Source organism: Cryptomeria japonica, chromosome 5 (assembly GCF_030272615.1).
Source record: "Cryptomeria japonica chromosome 5, Sugi_1.0, whole genome shotgun sequence".
NCBI lineage: Eukaryota > Viridiplantae > Streptophyta > Pinopsida > Cupressales > Cupressaceae > Cryptomeria > Cryptomeria japonica.
Window position 1 is genome coordinate 606,252,147 of NC_081409.1, and position 19,719 is coordinate 606,271,865.

The window sequence follows — 19,719 nt, forward strand, 5'->3', positions numbered from 1 at the left end:
AAAAAATTCATGCATGTATAACACCTTCTTTTACATGTATCTTAATTAGTCGAAAGATTGATTAAATGAAATTATTGCTTATGAAATTTTATAGTTTTCCAAAGTATGAAAGATTGTCTTCAATTAGATGAATTAGACAAAATAATGTTAGTAGGCAAAATGATATTTCTATTTTTGCTTAAAAAGAAAGATTGTATTCTCAATTGTATTTGAGTTTGAGGGAACCAAGCTAGGGATTGGCTTGAGTTAGAAAATTACCTTTCGGGACGGGTGCCGAATGTGGATGTTTTTAGAGAGAATAGTTGCTTTTTCCAACTATTATTTTTTTGTGCATGGCATTATACTCGGTCGAGTTATTATTTGAATTATCCGTAGAAAATGATGGAAATTCCCTATTTTATGCTCTCTACCACATCCTTGAATAATAGTGAATGCTTGTTTCTTAGAATGAAGTAGAAAAATGAAAATGCATATATTATCTAGGCATGCACCAGATTCCCTCTTGCTTTCGAATTCTTTGATTAAAACAATTCATGCAGGGTCGGGTATTCTTGATTGACCAAGAATTCCATGGAAGCGTAAGCTTCAAGGTTGGGCAGAAAAAGCGCCTGATTCTTGTTCTCGTCTTCGTTCAAAGGACTGAAGGAAGCGACTCAGAATGTAGATCGATGGATGCATCTTCTTGTATATACTTAAGGCAATTTGAAGCCTAAGTAGGGTTTAAAAGGATTATATGTTGTGAAATTTGTATTATTCATTTGGATGACAATAATATATCTATGAATGGTTTTATATTTATTTTATACTGTTTCCTATACCTTGTATGAAATAGGCTTAATATTTGAAATCTAAGTTTATTTATGAATAAAGCGTAGTTTAGGTTAGATCCTAGATTGACGTCTTTACATTTTGGTATCAGAGCATAGGTTTTATAACTCTAGGACCTATATGAGTCACTTCGCTAAGATAAATTTGGATATTAATAGCTTTATGTTTAAACATTACAGAAATGGTGCATACCAAGCAGATAGCCCAAAAGTTCGTAGTTGGGTATGCCTATTACCTGAGAGTAAAGAAGGATCCTCAATCTCCTGTCAAGCCGGTTTTGGATGATGTCCCTTTTGAAGCAAAACTAGTCCCTGAAGAAAGTGTAGTGATAGGAAAAGACCCTACTGAATGTCTTACTGAGAAGATTACTCCTGTAAAAGAAAAAGAGCTTGAGTTAGAATACTCACCTATAAGGCCAATTGTTATAAGTTATGAAGAATCCGAGGAGTATACTCCTCTAAGCGATGATGAATCTGAGGGATATACCCCTCTGAGTGAGTCTGAATCGGAAGGTTATACTCCTATAAGTCCTAGTGAGTCTGAAGAATACTCTTCCCTGACTCCTCCGGATGAGTGATGTAACGTATTACAACACTTCTATAAAGATGTATTTCCTACTATTACCAAATAAAGATGTATTCGCTTCTATTATCAAATAAAGATGTATTCCCATCTATTATAAAATTAAGATGTCTTCTTTTCTATTTGAGTTAAAAATTGTGTATTTCTTGATGATATTTATATGTATTTTGGACCTAACTTATTTTATTAATTTGAATGAAGTAGATTGAAAATTATTTGATACTGCTATATTATAAATTTATATTGTTTTCCTATAATATTGAATAGAATTATTAAATCTCTTTAGTTGTATTATAAGGCTAGATGTTTGGGAGCATGATAAAAGTTACAAAAGACGTAGCATTGCAAATATGTTTTTTTTTTCGCTAAGAATTATCAACATTTCCCCGTTGCATAATTATTAAATAGAAATGGCCTCAAGAACCACAAGGGAAGGGTCAAGTAATGGGAACGAAAGGTTAGATCAAATTCTTGATCTGCTTAATTAGTAAAGTGCAAGGATGAATGATCTTTGTAGACACCTAAAATTGTCATGTCTAATTAAATAAATATTTTATTTATTTATTTATCTAAGCTTAATTCTTCTATTAATTAAATAAATCTTTATTTATTTAATTAATTCATTTATCCTCTTCTAGCCTTATTTCTTATTTAAATAAATACATTTATTTATTTAAATTACCCCTTTCCTAAATTAAATAAATATTTTTATTTATTTAATTGTCTTATTCTTCTATTAATTAAATAAATCTTTATTTATTTAATTAATTCATTATCTTTTTCTACACATGACACATGTCATTCATCTCTTAATTCCTACACTACCTACCCCTTTCATTATTTTGGTATTTCTTTTACCTACCCTCTAATCCTAGCCGACCTCTCTTTTTACACCTCTCAATCTTAACCCTCCATTTCTTATTGTGTCTTCTATTTAAGGAGATGCTTCCTTCATTGTAAAACCCTAATGACTAATCACTCACCCTAATCACTCATGCTAATGATCACTTGGCTACACTACGATACTACTTGCAACCACATTCCGTTCTTTGTTGAGCTCTTGTGCATACAAAAATCTGAGAGCAAATATATATCAAGCAAGATCAATGGAGATAGGAAGAATGGAGATCAAAACCCTATTGGACATGTGATTGGTATAATCTTTGTGATTTTGAATTATTTGCATTGTCTTAGGTAATCTTCATATGTTATGGTGGATCTTTGTTCATTGTTAGGCTAGGGTTTAGTGGTTGGATTCATTTAGCCTTTCAATATTGTTATTATTGTTATCCATTTTCACCATATACAATCTCGAACAAGAGGTTCGAAGGGTCAGAGAAGTCCGACAGGAAGCTCCAAGGGTTGAGGAGTAGCCTGATAATCAAGCCAGGATAGAAGAAGAGTTGGCAAAAGATTTAAAAAGGATAGCCCCACCAAAGTTTGATGGAAAAATAATTGGCGATGGTGTAGAAGAATGGGTAATTGAAATGGAGAAATATTTTGGTCTCCGCAACATGAAAAATGAAACCAAGGCTGTTTGGGTTGCTTATCAGTTATCTGGTGAAGTTGCTACTTGGTGGGACAACGAAAAGTTAGAGAGGAAACTTGAACCAAGAGAGATCACTTGGGATTTATTTTTACAATCCTTCAGGAAGAGGTGGCTCCCTCAGTTGTTTTTCGACAAGAAGATGACAGAGTTTCAAAACCTAACTCAAGGTAATATGTCAGTAACACAGTATTGGGAGAAATTTACTAATCTCCTTAAGTATGTTCCGCAACACCAGATGGATGAAATATTCCGTATCCAGAAATTCATTTTGGGTTTAAGAACCCATATAGGAGTGAAGGTGGATATCCATAATCCATTAACTAGGGAGGAGGTATTTGAGAAGGCGACTGAGTAAGAGCAAAAGTTGCAGCAGTTGGGGAACTTCTGAAAGAATGTGAATAATCGACCAAATTTTGGGAATAGGAACTTCCAAAGAAACAATAATGGCAACAATCAGCAGATAAGAAATCTTAAGAGGGGACCCAACACTCAGGAAAGAGGAAGAGTGAATCAAGATAGAAACAAGAAGGCAAACAATAACACCAATGCCCGACAAAATGTGGACAGAGGAAGGTCAGGTGGCCATCCCAGACCTAGGGATGGGTGTTGTAATTGTGGAGGGAGTCATTACAACTCTAATTGTCCGCAACGTACCCCTGCACAGAGAGGAGCATATCAGCAAGGAGCCCCTCAACATTAGATTCATGCTGCGGTCGACAATCGTCAAGCTGATTTCCAAGTCGCACCTATCCAGATTACGGGTAAGTTCTTTGAACAAACAGTTTCTATTTTAATAGATACAGGAGCTACTGAATGCTTTATTGATCCAAACGTAATTTCTAGAATATCTGTTAAACCTGGTTATATTTCAAATTCATGGATGGTTCAGTATGGAAATCAAGCAGAAAAGAGGGTAGATACTTGTCTATTTTGCAGTGAATTAGAACTTCCCAGTTTCCAAACCCAAGTTAACCTTTATGTTGCACCATTAGGATCATATGATGTGATCATAGGTATCAATTGGTTGACTGAACATAAAGCCATAGTGAACTGTGAAGATAAGGTCATTAGTTGCATCGATGATTTTGGGAATTATGTTGAAATTCTCGGGTCTCAAAAACCTTTAGAATTGAGATACATTTCTGCAATGCAACTCAAGAAGGCCCAAAGAAAAGGATGTTCCATCATTGCCGTCATGGTAAATGATTTGAATAATGTAGAAAAAAGTCCTAAAGATTATCCTATCCTTGCAGAGTTTCTAGATGTCTTTCCAGAAGATCTTACCAAGTTACCACCTAAGAGAGAGTTCGATTTTTCTATAGAACTCTTACATGGAACGGAGCGACAATCTAAAGCTCCATATAGAATGACAATAACAGAACTGTATGAGCTTAAGGCTCAGTTGCAAGAGTTGCTTAAGAAAGGTTTTATTAGACCAAGCGTATCCCCGTGGGGTGCACCAGCGATCTTTGTAAAGAAGAAAGATGGTACTTTGAGACTATGCATTGATTAGAGGATGTTGAACAAAGTAACTATAAAAAATAGATATCCCCTACCAAGGATAGATGAATTATTTGATCAAATGAAGGGTGCATCTGTATTCTCCAAGATTGATCTTTGATCTGGATATCATCAGTTAAGGATTAAGGATGAAGATATTCCTAAAACTGCATTCTGAACAAGGTATGGGCACTATGAATTCACAGTTGTACCATTTGGTTTAACCAATCCCCCAGCAACATTCATGAACCTTATGAACAGTATTTTCAGAGAATACTTGAATGATTTTGTTTTAATCTTCATTGATGACATATTGATCTATTCTAAGAATGAAGAAGAACATAAGAAGCACCTGAGGATAGTTTTGCAACGATTGAGAGATCGTAAGCTTTTCGGGAAATTCTCTAATTGTGCCTTCTTTCAGGAAAAGGTGCAATACTTAGGTCATTTCATATCCACTGAAGGAATTTCAGTTGATCCTGCAAAGATGGAAGCAATAGTAGATTGGCCAACACCACAGAATGTTTCAGAAGTTCGAAGTTTTATGGGACTTGTAGGGTATTACAGAAAATATGTGGAAGGGTTTTCCAGGATAGCAGCACCAATTACCTCACTTCAGAAAAAGGAAAAAAGGTTTGAACGGACTGAGAAGTGTGAGGAATCATTTCTACTCCTGAAGCAGAAATTGACAACAACACCAGTATTAACAATACCAGATCCCAATGGACATTTTGTAGTAATTATACATGCCTCAAGTGAAGGTGTGGGAGCAGTGTTGATGCAAGAAGAAAAGGTGGTTGTATTTGAATCACGAAAGCTAAAGTAATATGAGATGAATTATGCTACGCATGATTTAGAAATTCTAGCTATTGTGCATGCATTGCAAATGTGGAGGCATTACCTTTTAGGGAATCCTTTTGAGCATAAAACGGATCATTTAGGATTGAAGTATATTTTTACACAACCTAACCTAAATGCAAGACAGAGAAGGTGGCTTGAGTTCCTAAGTGAGTATGTCTTTGGTATTGAATATATCAAGGGGAAAGAAAATAGAGTAGTTGATGCTCTCAGCAAAAGAAGACACCTATCTACTATGGTTACAACAAAGACAAACTTGAAGCAACAAGTGTTGCAAAATCTTCTAGAAGATGAACATTATCTAAGGGTTAAACAAGCCTTGGAAAGAGAATCTTCAGATCATCGTTATGATGGATATGAGATAGAACCAGAAGGTATTTTGAGGTACCAAGGAAGGATGTACATACCAGAAGGGGGAGAATTGAGGAAGTTGATATTACATGAGATGCACAATACACCTTATTTAGGACACCCTAGAATAAAAAAGATGGTAGCTGATTTGAAAACATTGTATTTCTGGCCAAAACTCAAGAAAGAAGTGGTTGAGTATGTAGTACAACGTCTAGAATGTCAAAGAGTAAAAGCTGAACATGTTCATCAAGCAGGACTTCTATTCCAACATGTTATACCAAAATACAAGTGGCAGGTAATCAGTATGGATTTTATCCAAGGATTACCGATGAGCAAGAATAAACATGACACTATCTTAGTAGTGGTGGATAAGTTGACTAAAGTTGCACATTTCATACCTGGGAATCTCAAGGATGGATCATTTGTTCTTGCCAAGAAATTTGTGCAAGAAATTTTTTGGTTACATGGTGTTCCAGAAACCATAATATCTGCTAGGGATACTAGGATGACTTCTAGATTTTGGACAACATTGCATGCAGCATTGGGAACAAGACTAAATTTTAGCTCAGCATATCATCCTCAGACTGACAGCCAAACAAAAAGGGTTAATCAGGTAGTGGAGGATCTTTTGCGAATGTATTGCATGGATCAGCAGTACAAATGGGAGGAGTACTTACCCTTAGTTGAATTTACTTATAACAACTCCTTTCATGCATCATTAGGGATGGTGCCTTTTGAAGCACTCTATGGGCGAAAGTGTCACACACCTATCAGTTGGGATAAACTAGAGGATAGGATCATTATTGGTCCAGATTTACTTAAGGAAATGGATGAGCAAATGGTGTTGATAAAGAGTAGGTTGAAGGAAGCAGCTGACCGACGGAAGAGTTATGCAAACCGAAACAAAATTTACAGACAATTCTCTGCAAGAGATAAAGTCTTTTTGAGAGTCAAACCTCCTAAGAGCTCTATCTCGTTTGGAAAATCATCAAATTTGGCCCCAAGATATGTGGGACCCTTTGATGTACTAGAGGTTATCAATCCAGTTGCCTATAGATTAGCTTTACCCCCTGCTCTAGCTCGAATCCATAATGTGTTTCATGTGTCTTTATTGAAACCTTACCATGCTGATGCATCTCATATTCTTGATTGACAATCCTTACAGGTTTAGGATCCAAGGGTGGTGCTAGTGGAACCCATCCGAATCCTAGATCAACGTAGTGTTAAGCTACGTAGCAGAGATTTCACTTAGTATAAGGTTTAGTGGGACGAATATTCTGAGGATAGTGCTACATGGGAGGATGCTGAGACGATTGACCGTCATTTTCCTCATTTGCTTTCTTAGGAAATAACTGCTATTTACTTTGGATATTTTGAAATAATGATTTAAATTTTATGATGTAAACTTGGATAGCTTGTGTGCTATTGGTATTATTATTTGAAATTTGATGTATGGTTGACATTTTACGAGATATTATTGTTTTGTGATTATTTGATGAGTGGCAAGACATCGACACGATGTCTCTTCCAAGAGGGGAAGGATGTCACGAATCGTATTTTTAATAATGTGCATTTTAAAGATTTAATGTGATTTTTATGTATGCATTGAAATTAAAATAGATTTGATCATTCATAATCCAGTTGTGACAAGATATTGTATGCATTTTTTTCCTGCAATTGATATGAAATTCGACATTTAATATTCTTTAATTTGGGTTTGTCAATACTGATAAACTATCGAGTGCAAGTGATGCAAGATCAGGTGAACGAGGTCGAAGGGGAGAACACGAATCGGGTAAAGTTGTTTTTAACTAAATGACTTTGATGGAAAAGGGAATCTCACACAACACATTAGAAAAAATATGCATATACGTTTATGTCTGCATTTATGAGTGAAATATTCTGTTAATTTGACTATATAGGATGAAAAATTGATTAATGATTTGAACTATATAGTTTATGTTAATTTATTTGAATATTTGAATATGATTAATTAGTAGTTGAATAAATTGAATTCTATGACCTAGTATATAAAATTATTAGTCATTGTTATATAGATGTTAGACAACTTGAATTTATCGATTACACATATACATATATATATTTAGGTGAAATTGTAAATTTAATCAATACAGAAGTTGTCATATGCTATAAAAAAGATTACATAAAACATATTTATAAATAGTAGCATGTATTAAATTAGGAATATATATTATAAACTTTAAATGTCTAAGTTAAATATTACATAAAGTCGCATGTTAAATTATAACTTAACAAAAGTTAGTGGCTTAGTTTTAATTTGAAAAGCGACAATGTCCCATGACCAAAGGAAGACCGATTAGACTCTAGTTGACAAATACATATCAACTAACTTGGAGTTAAAAAAAAACAACGACTACTATGAGTTGATTGACATGGCATAAAACAATTATATTAGTTAACACGTAGAAGATAGAGGTTTTAATGCAGAAATTGGATGATTCTAACGTTGGAACTTAGCATGCAAAGGACATAGACCATTGTTAACGTTAGAAAATGCATAGACCAATGGAATTAAATGTAGAATTAAGAGTTGCAACGTGGATGTAACAGCAAGCAATCAGTTTATAGCACAAAAAATAGGAAACGTGGTCATGCATGGAGCGTTAAATTTGCCATCGTACATGTTAGAAACCCCAGTTAGACTCCTCCATTCCATGCAGCTAGGGGAAGACCCTTAGTGGTGGCATAAGCTAAGCATAGTTAGCCTCAACGTGTATGCTAAGGCGTAGACCTGGCAAATATAACAAGGAAACTGCAAAATACAAACACATAAGTGTTTATTACACTTTACCAACCTCTCCATTTGTAATGATAAGCTGCTACAATCACGATAAGGGAGAGTAGAAGCTACAGATAACATAGGAATGGAATTATGTAGTGGAGATCACGTGGAGATAGACCTCTATCATGGTAAACAACTGTAGTAAAAGAATGATTTATAACTGCAATGAGCATAAGATAACATATACATAAGTGCCTTGCCATATTAAATCTACAGATAAGTTCCCTATCTCACAGTGGTAGTAGAGAGACCTATCAACCGTAGAAGCTAGTTGATTGCCAAATATGCAACAAAGAATGCCATATATTTTAGACGTGGAAGACTAAGGAGAGTTAACAGTAATAGAATCCTAAACAATTGCAATCACCGAGCCCTTGAAGAAGGAGAAATCGTAGGGAAAAATTGGATAAATAGAGGTGGGAGGTAGGAAGGAAATTCATTCATTCATTTTCACAAGCAGAGAAGGATGATAAACTCTCGAAGGGAAGAATAGAATAGAAGAGAGGAGAAGATATTTGATAATGTTGAAGAGAGAGATAGAGATAGATTTGATATAGAGATAGGAATAGTTTGGAGAGAGACTTGCGAACAAGGCGTGGAATTATTTAATGAAAGAGCGTCAAGGTCGTACAAACCGGACCAAGCTTACAAAAGGTCGGAATTCTTTTATTTTAGTTATTATTTGGAATAAGGAAGTATGAATTTAGAAGCTTAGGTATAGAGTACGATTATTATTTACGATTTTGCATATGTCATTGTTTATTGGAAAAGCATTATAAATCGTTAAAATAGAAATAATAGAGAAATAGATGTTAGTTTATATTTCCATTTAAGAACGTGTTTGCATATCCTTTTGTATATATATGAAAAAAAATTCATGCATGTATAACACCTTCTTTTACATGTATCTTAATTAGTCGAAAGATTGATTATGAAATTATTGCTTATGAAATTTTATAGTTTTCCAAAGTATGAAAGATTGTCTTCACTTAGATGAATTAGACAAAATAATGGTAGTAGGAAAAATGATATTTTTATTTTGCTTAAAAAAGAAAGATTGTATTCTCAATTGTATTTGAGTTTGAGGGAACCAAGCTAGGGATTGGCTTGAGTTAGAAAATTACCTTTCGGGACAGGTGCCAAATGTGGATGTTTTTAGACATGGCATTATACTCGGCCGAGTTATTATTTGAATTATCCGTAGAAAATGATGGAAATTCCCTATTTTATGCTCTCTACCACATCCTTGAATAATAGTGAATGCTTGTTTCTTAGAATGAAGTAGAAAAATGAAAATGCATATATTATCTAGGCATGCACCAAATTCCCTCTTGCTTTCGAATTCTTTGGTTAAAACAATTCGTGCAGGGTCGGGTATTCTTGATTGATGAAGATTTCCGGGGAAGTGTAAGCTTCAAGGTTGGGCGGAAAAAGCGCCCGATTCTTGTTCTCGTCTTCATTCAAAGGACTGAAGGAAGCGACTCAAAATGAATATCAATGAATGCATCTTCTTATATATACTTAAGGCAATTTGAAGCCTAAGTAGGGTATAAAAGGATTATATGTTGTGAAATTTGTATTATTCATTTGGATGACAATAATATATCTATGAATGTTTTTATATTTATTTTATATTGTTTCCTATACCTTGTATGAAATAGGCTTAATATTTGAAATCTAAGTTTATTTATGAATAAAGTGTAGTTTAGGTTAGATCCTAGATTGACGTCTTTACATTTTATAATTTTGCATCTTCCCCATTCGTCCCTAAGGACCACCCCACATCCTGCTATCACAGGATTACCCTTTGATGCACTATCAAAGTTTATTTTCATCCATCCGTTGGGCGGGCTTACCCATATCACTCCCTCTCTAGGGTCATTCTGAAAATGTTCACAAACTTTTAGTCTCCACTTCTTGAAGATTGATTGATCATCCTTGTCTTGAGGATCTGCAATACCACCTATTATATTCATATTTTCCACTATATTTCTTTTAATTTTCTCAAACACAATTTGAGCCTTAGACACCTTCTCTCTGAAGACCCTTTCGTTTCTCTCTTTTCATATACCCCAACACATATGGGCTAGAGCTAATTTCCACAACAAAGTAGTAAATTTGTTCTTTGAAGGATGATACCAAGAATTAAAAACCTCTTGAACTAACTCTAGGAAACTCCAGCTAATTTTGACATGATCCAGACATCTTCCTCAGACCTCAGCGGAAAAAGGGCAGTGAAAGAGCAAATGGTTGATGGTCTGCTCACTCTGTAAGCAAAGAAAACAAATACTAGGCATACACATACCTCTTTTTCTGAGGTTCTCAATAGTTAGAATTTTATCTTGAAGAGTTGTCCAAAAAAAAATATTAATCTTAGGGGTAAGGCCTTTCACCCAGCCCAGCAAAGACTCTCCATATTAGAATACTTATGATAGTAAAGAGAAGCCACAATGAATTTACCATTTGTTGTGAGTTTCCAAATTAATTGATCTTCCTCTTCCACCACAACCATGGAGTTCATAGTTTTGTTCAGACTTCCCAAGGTCTCATCCACCTGAGATAAATCCTTCCATTGTCCGTCTCGCCAATAATCACCGACCATTGATCCATATCTTTCCTTGCACTGGTTCTGGAATTTGCTCCACTCTAGAATTTCAATCAATGAGGACTTGAGCAACTAGGAATCTTCCCAGAATTTGATAAGATTCCCTTTCCCCATCTTCCATTTTGCACCTTTGACAATCAAATCTCTTGTTCTAGTGACATTTTTCTAGATATTGGAGCCAATTGGGATATCTTCCACTTTGAGGAAACTTTGAAGTGTGGGACATTGCCTTTTATACTTGTTGTCCCAAATCTGTTTCTATTCTCCCTGGTTTTTATACCCTCTCCAGATTTGCTTTGCCATAAGGTATTCATTCACGTCTCTTATTCTTCTAAGACTCAGACCTCCCTTTCTTATTGGCTTACAGACCTTGTCCCACACAATCAGATTCATTCTCTTCTTCTCCTCAACCCTTGTCCACAAAAAAGTTCTTTGGATCTTTTCAATAGCCTCCGCATACTTGGCAGGAATTCTGAAAAGGCTCATGTCATAAAGAGGGATACTTTGAAGAGTTAATTTCAACAATTGAACCTTACCAGCTTGGCTAAGAAGAGAGCCCTTCCAACTAGCTAGCTTCTTATGGAATTTATCCACCAAAGTTCCCCAGAAAGTGTCAGGAGGATCATGGCATAAGGGAAGCCCCAAGTAAGACGCAGGAAGACTCCCTAATTGACATCCCAAGATATTACTTATTTTGATCTTTCTTCTCTCCGAAGTGTTGATAAAATGAACAAAGCTTTTAGACCATTTAATAATTTTCCTAGTAGCAGATCCATAACTATCCAAATATTTCTTTAAACTTTTAGAATCCTGCAATGTAGCCTTCCCCATAATTATAGAGTCATCCACAAACTACTGGTGGGAATAGACCTGATCCGCTGAAGATGGCTTCAAACCATAAAACTCCCCCTTCTCAACCAACTTCCCTATACCTCTCCCCAGACATTCTGCCATAATAATAAAAATAACCGGAGAAAGAGGATCTCCTTGCTTGAGTCCCCTTGAGGACTTGAAGAAAGGGGAGGGAGATCCATTAATTAAGACAGAGAAAGAAGCTGAAGAAACTAATTGCCTTATAAGACAAATACTTCTAGCACAAAAGCCAAAAGCTGAGAGAACTTCCATCATGACATCCCAATCCACTCTGTCATAGGCTTTAGATAAGTCTAGCTTCAGAAGAAAGCCTTCCTTTTTTGAATTAGATAAAGAATGAATGTTTTCATGGACTAAGATTATCGAATCCAAGATTTGTCTTCCAAGGATAAAACCACTTTGCTGAGGCGAAATGATAGAAGGGAGCAGCTTCAGGATTCTCGAGGTTAAAACCTTGGAGATGATCTTATAAAGAGAGTTGCAAAGACTTATAGGTCTGAAAAGGTCCATGGAATCAACTCCTACCCTTTTGGGAATAAGAGCAATAAAAGTGCCATTTATCTCTTTCAAGATTCTTCTAGCACCAAAAAATTCTTTCACATCTCTAGACACATCATCACCAATAATGTGCCAATACATTTGAAAAAAGAACATGTGGAAACCATCCGGGCCTAGCGCCTTATTGCCTTCAAAAGAATTGACAGCTTGCATAATCTCATTATTGGTAGGGATAGCAATCAGGTGAGAATTTTGGTCAGCCTCCAGGATTGTAGGGGTGCAATCCAAAAGGTTCTTTTGAGCCTGCTTGTCCAAATTTTGTTCCTTAGCAAGAAGATTGGAGAAGAACTCCATAGCAGCTCTTCTCATAGAATCTTCCTCTTCAACTCTTCTGCCATTCACTTTAATCTGTGATATTTTGTTGATGGCCTTATGTTTTAGAGTGGACATATGCAAGTATTTAGTGTTTATGTCTCCTTCCTCCAACCATACATTTCTTGACCTTTGTTTCCAGAAGGTTTCTTCCTTTGCTATTATGTCATAATATTTCATAAGGATAACATCTTCAACATCTCTTGAAGTGTTAGTATATCCATTATTCTGAATCTCATCTTGAATATTTTTTAGCTCTGAGATAATAGTCGCTTTCGAGGAAAAGATATTCCCAAAGCATTCCTTATTCCACCTCTTGACATTTTCTTTAACAAACTTCAACTTTTTGACCACTTTATACATGTCGTTCCCTTCAATACTAACTTGCCACCATTCCTTGATCTTGCTCTCCATATCCGGGTGTTTAGTCCACATGCTCTCAAATCTGTAAGGGAAATGTCTCCTTCTTTTCTTAGCCTCTGTCGTAAAGGATATAGGATAGTGATCCGATCCTGCCCTTATGTAAGCAGATAAAGAACAAAAGTAAAGATTAAACCAATCTAGGGAGATAAGATCTCTATCAAGTCTTACTTGAATTAAATCCTCGCCACTCCTTCTATTAGTCCAGGTAAATTTAACTCCTTGCAATTCTAGGTCATGGAGAGCATTATTATTGATAAAGTCCATTAAGTCCACTCTACTATCCAGATTAGTTTGGCTCCCTCCCTTTTTCTCATTTTCCTTCAAAGGGGTATTGAAGTCCCCCATAATCACCCAACTATCTTCAGCAAACCTACTTCTTAATAAAGTAAGTTTATTCCAAAAATCACTTCTACCAGTCTTAGTGTTAGGAGCATATAAATTAGTTAAGACCCATGAAGTGTTATCTTTCAGATGCTTAAATCTGATACATGCCAAGTTGTTGTCCTGAATCAACACTTCTCCCTCAACATTGTTTTTGCTCCAGAAAGTAACAATACCTCCCGAGGCACCTTCTGAACTGCCACCACTAACTCCTCCATTATTGAACATCTTCAGACCTTCTACCTTATCTTTAGACATCTTGGTTTCTTGAATTAAAAAAATATCCAAATTTTTGTCTCTAATCATACTTTTTATTAAATCATGTTTGTGAGGATTATTCAATCCTTGAATATTCCAAGAGATGATCGTCATAGTTTTTGAGAAATACCTGCCTCAAAGATGGTTCTTTGAGTCCCATCTGTAATATTCTTGCTTGTTTCCATTGTCCTCTTCTTTGCATTTGAATATCTTCCTGGAGAGGTATGTTGTGCTCCTACATCCCCAATCCTGCTTCAGGTATTTCTAGTAGATGTGTTGTTATTGATATTGTTGTTATTCTTTTTTTTTTTGCTTGATCTTTCTTTTATCCTCCACTATTTCTTCTTCCTCCTGTTTAGACTCACTCTTTCCCAATGCTTTTTTAATGTCTTCCTCATCTCCCCATTTTGGCTCTTTATCCTTCGGAAAAGTCATCTTCACCTTAGCTGTAGAGGCTAATGAGATCTTCGACAACCCTTGATCCAGAATATTATCGGGTTGAGCATCTTGGATCCAGTCTATTTCTTTTTCTAATTCAGTCAAATTAGAAACTAAGTTGAAATTGTCTCCTTCCTCTTTATTGACTTTGGATTGATTATCTCCATTAATGTCATCATTATCTGAGTTTTTATCAGTCTTATCTTCTTCTGTTTCCTCATTTCGACTACTAACTTGTGATTTTTTTTCTCCCTGATCTGAATCCTTGCCATTCTGCTCCTTCTCCTGATGATCTATTTTTTCGTTGTCTTCTTTATTTGATTCATTTCCCAACTCTTTGATGATCTCTTCCTCTATCCTACCAACCTGGGACTGTTTTTCCTGATCTTAGTTATTAGATTTCGTAGCTTTCAAAGAGTTGTCTACTTTTTTCCACACTTTAGGTTGGGATTGAGGTTTGACCCCATTACTAGGACATTTTTTAGACCAATGCCCAACTTCGTTACAATGAAAGCAAGCAAAAGGGATTGTTTCATAAACAATATTTTGCTTCCATTTCCCAAGTTTAGATTCTATCTCTATCTCCTCTAGCATGTCCGTTTCAGGCCCAACTCCTACAAATATCCTGGCATAAATAAGCCTTCTTTTGGATGTCGTGACTGGATCGATAGCAATAAGCTCCCCAAAGGCATTGGCTATTCCTGCAAGCACATCTTCCTCCCAATATTCCATTGGGAGCCCAGGTAGTTTTATCTAGACAAGAACTTGGACCAAAAAAAAATTTCTCTGCCCGGGTTAGGGTACTACTTTTGAATTTACATGATATATTTTCCTATCACCCATGAACCAAAGTTGAGGATGTTTCTACAATCCTCCTCACAAGAGAAAGAGAAGGACATACATCCTTTGTTCATTGCAACCACATCTACCTGACCTTTCAAGCTCCACTTCCTCTTAACAAACCCACGAACTACCTCAATATTTGGTCTCGTCCCATAAAATTTATCAATCAGATTATTTTCCATTCTAGCAATATTATGGTCTATGATTTGGTCTAGAACATAAATGATGAACTTGCCCTGAGACACATTTGAGGTATTTTTGACCGGGGGCAAGGACGAATTACCTTTAGGTTTGACCCCAAATAGAGAGGACCACTTGCCAATGTGTCCATTCGATCTAGGTCCCCCCTTAAGATCCTTTGATCTCAGTGGATTCTCGAGATCCTTCCCAGAAGAGTCTTTTCCTTCTATAGTTTCCTCTAAACAGCTTGCCGTTTACTGACCTAGAGCCACTTTCGGTATGCCACCTCCCAAATTTGAAAATTTGAACCTGTCTGTTCCCGTTGCCTCCTACTATCTGCTCCTCACGTGGTCTTGGACCTCCCCCTGGGTCCCCCAAATCCAAAGGAGCATCGAGATCTTTTCCACTTGAGCTCCCCTCTTCCACATGACTCTTTGAATCTCCTGCAGCATATTGTCCCAGCGCTGAACCAGAACTCCCACCCAAAAAAATTGAATTTTGGGCCCGAACACTCCCCTTCTCCTCCTCGCTCCCCATTCGAAAGAAGAATGTTAGATGAGAGATTGAAGAATGGTTCCAGGGTTAGTTTGTTAGGATTTTAGTTTAGATAGGATTAAGATTATGATTGGTATATGGGTTCACCTAGGTTTAGGGTTAGGATTTCTTTTTTATTATGATTTGGATTGCAGTTTACAATAACAACAATATTGTGTTATTTTTAAAGTGGAATATTCAAGTTTGATTCAAGTTTGGTGTTTATTTTGTGAGGGGAACCTAATCATGGTATCTATATTTTCAAGTAGGAGGTAATCTAGTCGGACATGAACTTGTGTAAAGTCAACAAATTATTGTGGTCATATAGATACTCATTTGATCCACAAGGATACCATATTATGATATTCAAAGCATTTTTTTATATTGGTTAAAAAATATATCAAAATTAGAATAAATTCATAACTTTTTTCAAAGGGTTGAGGATTCTATCACTACTTGAACACATAATAAGGAAGATAAAAGAAAATACAACAAACTACTTTACTCAAGTAGCTGTGTTTGATTTGTGAAATCACAAATTTACTAAGCTTGGTCATAGAATAGTATAGACTATTTTTTTAAGGTGCTATCCTTAATATCACATAAAATAAAAGAGGAAATAACACTTGTCCTACCATATTAATTTTCAAAGGTACAATGTGAATAACTTACCAAAGTTAACTAGTTATTGGTGCATCTTAAAGACCAGATGATCAAAAGGTTTATAAACTAGATTTTGTACGAGAATCTTCTAGGAAGTCATCAATATACTCCAATTTCAAGGCATATCTCTAATGGCCCGATTTGAGAGGGTAAATCACTCTTCTTATTCACTTCATAACCTATAAAGTTATTGCTTCCTTAAACCAAAAAAGAATTATGCCCAAAGGTGGAGATCTTCTGATTCTTCACCCAATTTATATTTTTCACCATAAGAGATGGGTTTGAGTTGACACTTGGTGATGAAATTCGAACTAGACCTACTTATAAAAAGAAAATTAAAGAAGGAACAATCAAATTCAATCTACAAGTTCACACAAACTAATAAGATAGTATACATGAACTACTATTTAGATACATATCATTTTTCACCTTCAAGGATGTATTAAGGAAAAAGAGAACATACACAATCATATCACAACAAACATGAATAATACTAATTGATTTTTTAAATTGAAATAACAAAAGGTGAAAAATATATTGAACAAGCAATTCTACACATAAAAATGTGTTAAGAGTTTAAACAAATCAAAAAATTTATTATGATAGTGATTTTGTAAAAATGATTAGCACCAAAAAAATTCAATAAAATATTAATGACAAAACAACAAATTTTAGGAAAAGAACAAATAATTTTCACCAATACATAAGACTATAGGAAACGAACTTTTAAAAAAAGAAATTCAAGTTTAAATCTATTTGTTGAAGTTATAAGATTTTAAAAATCTAAAACTTATTACTCTACTAAAAATAGAATAGCTATATCACTTAAAAAAACATAAAATTCCGCCTTAGTTAAAAAGTACTTTAAAAAATACCTCTACATGGCTAGATTATAACTATTTGAAATTCACCTTCTCTACTATAAAAATGCAATCGAGGGGGTAAAGGATCTAGTGAAAATGTGCAATAATGGCACCACCAGTGAAGGCTAGGTGAATAGAAAGTTGAGTAGCTAGGGAGGGTCAGCCTTAAACCACACACAATAAGCAACATATTAAGCCTTGATAATGTTAGTCAACTTTGAATGTTTAACACTTATAAGCCTAGAAGTGTGTTCTTACTATGATCACACACCTTAAGCAACATAATAAGCCTAGAAAATGTCAGTCAACTCTTAGTGCTTAACACATTTAAGCCTGGAAGTGTAAGTGTGATATAAGTTGTTCTGCAAGGGAGTGGTGGAGAGCAATGGTGGGTACACTAAGCAAAAGAAGTGATAATACAGAGAGATGAAAGTAATGTTATAATGTGTGGTAAGTGACAACCAGGTTGTTGTGGTTGATAAAGACCATAACTCCTACCATTATTTTTAAACAACCAAAGGGGCTAGAGACACAAACTCTTGCCTACAAATTCCAAGGTATGGGGTACTTCTACATACCACACTTTTGCCAATTTGTTTTGTTTTTATTTTTTATTTTAAATTATTATTCTTGTTAATTAAAAAAATAAAAAATCTAATTATACACTTATGGAAAAAGAAATCACAATTTCATAACAAAATACGGAAGATAAATAATTTTATTGTAGCACTCTATCTTTTAATAGATTAATTTTGAATTTTAGTACTCTATCTTTCAATAGATTAATTTGAAGGTAAATATTGTGTTAATCTGAAAAATGGATGATACCCAAAAGAAGAGTGGGCATATAGAAGGTGTTGCTATTGTGCTCTAGAAATGGTGCAAATGGAATGGCATTACATTATGGAGTGTTCGACCTACAAGAATATTTAGGTTAATTACATCAAAACTCTAAACATGAACACCTTGTGTAATTTGTTTGGAAAAGAAAGGATAACAAAAATTGCATATTTTCTAATCAAGAAATACAATTTAAGGCTCAATGTCAAAAAAAATTTGTTTTGAACTTTACTTACTTATCTAAACTATTTGACCTAACAAACGTATTTAAAAAATACATTCATCTATTAAAAAATAACATTAAAGAAGCTAAATCAAAAGTTTTAATTTATTTTCAATTGATCATAAGTTGAATTACAAGAACCACTAACATAAACGAAAACAACCAAATAATATCTAGCTTCCATAGAATTCTAAGTCTCATTGTTGGGCAGTGGCTATCAATTTGGGTCGAAGCTATTCTGGCTCCAAAACAGACCGTACATTATGATAGCGACATGTTAGTCAATCATAACGACGGTGTAAAACGTGTGACTAACACTCGCGTTAGTCAATCTGTAATGCCAATTTGAAACCAAAATAGACGCATCCATTAATTTGAACATAACATAAAAATGTAGGCCCATTTACCCACCAACCGACTTTATCAAGAAAATTTTATAGTTAATTTCTTGACAACCAAGCAATATTTGCTACACAGCAAGGCACTATGCGTCCTAGTAGCTATGTGGTCCAAATAATAAAGGAGCTAACTTTAAGAAACCAATTACAAGTGTAAGTTGGTTTTTTAAGTTGTCTTACTTTGATCTCAAAAACTATGTTCCGTGATTCCGTAAAGTGATGTCATTTCCTCTTATAGAGAGCTTACCTTTAACTTAATTAGAGCGCTACATATAGCATGTTCAACTTTTTACCTCTCACCCCTCCCCGTTAACCTCTTATTAGACACCTTTCTCTGTTTTATTAGTATTAAATCTTCTTTTACGACAGTCTCTTAAATTTTTTTCTGGCATTATACAAATAAATAAAATAAAAATAAACCTCTTACTGTTTACACGCTTGAATTCTAACAAGTAGATGTTTCCAATAAATTTTTATAGTAATATATATCTGCAATTATTACATTCGATTTATCACAACAATTGCATTCCAATCATGAAGTTGCTTCTGGATTTAAATGTGTCTATCTTTTTTGCATCAACGTTTTGGATCACACTTTGTGATCCATCATCACGATGAGAGAGTGTCAAGAGATGAAAAATTAACAAATTGCAGACAAAGACTCACTTAAGGAGGTATTTGAAGGGGGGGTTAAGGAGAAGAGATGCACAAGAAATGAGGAGGATAGGGATAAAAAGGCTAAAGCAAAAAGGAAATAAAAAAACTAAGAAATAAAGGAGAAAGGAGGAGAAATAAAACAAAAGGAAATTAAAAGAGCCTAACAACCAACAAGGAT